Source organism: Giraffa tippelskirchi, chromosome 4 (genome assembly GCF_054371585.1).
Source record: "Giraffa tippelskirchi isolate mGirTip1 chromosome 4, T2T-mGirTip1v1.2.pri, whole genome shotgun sequence".
Classification (NCBI taxonomy): Eukaryota; Metazoa; Chordata; class Mammalia; order Artiodactyla; family Giraffidae; genus Giraffa; species Giraffa tippelskirchi.
The window spans coordinates 193,342,275-193,345,464 of NC_137278.1; positions in this window are offsets into that span (position 1 = coordinate 193,342,275).

The following is a 3,190-nucleotide window of genomic DNA, read 5'->3' on the forward strand; positions in this document are numbered from 1 at the left end:
TTAGCTCATCACACACCTCCAGAAAATAGGAGACTTTGGACTGCATTTAAAAGCACAAATGGATCTCTAAGTGTGTTATTTAGATTTTCCATTTTGAAATGCCTCTGAGAAATTGTTACCATATTCTATAAGATCTGAGGAAGTGGAGGTTTAATCACCTATGCAGGTATCTTGTTTCCATCTCAGTCACATACACCACAAAGTTAGGATACCTCACTTTATTTAAAACTAGGTAGAGAAACCTTAGCAGTATATACACCTTTCCTTCACATCCATTGTTATTTCATTTCTATTGTCATAGAAAATTTTCTAAAAATCATAATCCTATTTTCAATGGGTATTTAAGGATATTTGTCACTAACTATTCTGCAGACTTGCTACATTTCCAACCGTATTGTACCTGGAACAAAGACCATCATTTTCAAAATAGCATTTCTTTTCTCTGCCCTAGTTCTTTTATTCCCTTTTATTCTTATTAAATAAGAAATTTAATCTTCAGACTTTTTCGGACAAAAACACATGTCCTTGAATGAATAAATACGAACACTATATTAATAAAATATACTTCCATGACAAAGGTTGAGATATTAAATAAATAGTCATTATGGCATTCATGAATTCATCATCCAATCATGACTAGTTGGATTTTACTAGAAATATTTTATGTAACAACATAGATTCAAGTACTACTATACCGTTCAAGAAAAGATAATCTTTAAAAATATCACCTAATCAAATAATGGCAAGGAGATGAAGAGAAGACTTAAACCACAAGGTAAATAGAACATTCAAATGAAAATGACAAGAAAGGACATGTAATAATGCTCATATAAGACAAAATAGTCTTTAAAGGAAAGTTCATAATGAAACATAAAGAAGAACATTGTATAATGACAAAGGGATCAATACACAAAGAAGATATTACACTTGCTAATATATAACCCCAATATATTAATGGCTTGCTAGATGGTACCTGTCTAAAGAATCGGCCTATCGATGCAAGAGACACAAGAGGCATGAATTTGATCCCTGGGTCTGGAAGTTCCCCTGGTATAGGAAATGACAACACCTAAATACATAAAACAAACACTAAGGATATAAAAAGAGACATTAAAGGGAACACAATAAGACTAGGAGATCTTAACACCCCATTGACATCAATGGGCAGATCTCCCATATATAAAATCAATTGGATAACTAAGATTCTTAATGACACAATAGAACAGCTGAACTTAATTGATGTCTACAGGACTTTTTGCATACAAAAACCCCAGAACACACATTGTTATTAAGTGCACAGGAAACATTCTCAAGGATAGATCACATTCCAGGACACATAACAGGCCTCAAGAAATGTAACGGATAGAAATTATTTCAAATATCTTTTCTGACTGCCGCTGTATGTAACTAGAAATCAACCACAGAAAGAAAAAGAAAAAGAAAGATAATTACATGGATACTACAAACATGATACAAAACCAATGGGTAAAGGATGACATGAAAGAGAAAGTCAGAGGATGTGAGGGCGATCTGGTTGTGACATCTGTCACCCCATTGATCTCTGGGGGTGACTCAGCTGATCTGGCTGGCTATGTGGGTGTCCCTTTCCTCCCTCATCATTCCATGTGTGTCCCTCTCCAAGCTGCACACTTGAATGAAGAGGACAACCATCCCTGATAGAGGAGGACTTGTCTTCAGTCAAGGGTATCTAGTGGAACAGATCATTTTGATTCTGATGCTTTTAATGGGCAACTTTCAAAACCATTCGACATTTTAAGCTTTTCAATTATAGCTGTCATTTTTTATTGGAAGCCAATGTCTCTTTCTCCAGAGAATTTAAAGAGAACACAAAAAAGACCTAGAAAACTGCCATTATTCAAATCAGTCAATGCAATATTGTATATATTTACTATATTGAATCAATCAGTTTGGCTATCCTCAGTATGTGCTTAAACATATAAGGTGACATTTATGTACAGTTTGATATTTTTTACTTTTATCTATAAATCATCAAGTAATCTATTTTTAGAGTTTTTGGATTTAGTTATTGACACTTTTCTACCCTCATGAATCTGAAGCGGCTTTGATTTTTCAAGTTTATGTTGGCTGCTAAAGCTCAAGTTTGGTTTGATCTATGAAATGATGATAAAATTTGGCATTTTAGTTCTCTATGATCCTTGCCTGACAGAATGTGAAGTAAATGAGATACTGGAGGCAGCACAAACTTTCTGAGCGGGAATATTGAATGTTATTTGATCATTCAGTTCAGTCCCACAGTGGTGTCCGACGCTTTGCCACCCAATGAAGTGCAGCACGCCAGGCCTCTCTGTCCATCACCGACTCCCAGAATCTACCCAAACCAATGTCATTGAGTCAGTGATGCCATCCAACCATTTCATCCTCTGTCGTCCCCTTCTCCTCCTGCCCTCAATATTTCCCAGCATCAGGGTCTTTTCCAGTGAGTCAGCTCTTCTCATCAGGTGGCCAAAGTATTAGTGTTTCAGCTTCAGCATCAGTCCTTCCAAAAAACACCCAGGACAGATTTCCTTTAGGATGGACTGCTTGGATCTCCTTGCAGTCCAAGGACTCTCAAGAGTCTTCTCCAGCACTAGTTTGAAAGCATCAATTCTTCAGAGCTCAGTGTTCCTTACGGACCAACTCTCACATGTTAACATAACTATTGGAAAAACCAGTAACTGTGACTACATGGACCTTTGTAAGCAAAGTGTTGTCTCTGTTTTCTAATATACTGTCAAGGTTTGTCATAGCTTTGATTGCCGTCAGTTCAGTTCAGCTGCTCAGTCGTGTCCGACTCTTTGTGACCCCATCCACTGCAGCACACCAGGCCTCCCTGTCCATCACCAAATCCCAGAGTTTACCAAACTCATGTTGATTGAGTCGGTGATGCAGTCCAACCATCTCATCTTCTGTCAACCCTTTCTCCCCCCGCCTTCAATGTTTCCCAGCATCAGGGTCTTTTCCAGTGAGTCAGTTCTTCCCATCAGGTGGTCAAAATATTGGAGTTTCAGCTTCAGTATCAGTCCTTCCAACGAATATTCAGGACTGATTTTCATTAGGATGGACTGGTTGGATCTCCTTGCAAGGGATTCTCAAGAGTCTTCTCCAACACCACAGATCAAAAGCATCAATTCTTTGACACTTAGCTTTCTTTATAGTCTAACTCTCACAT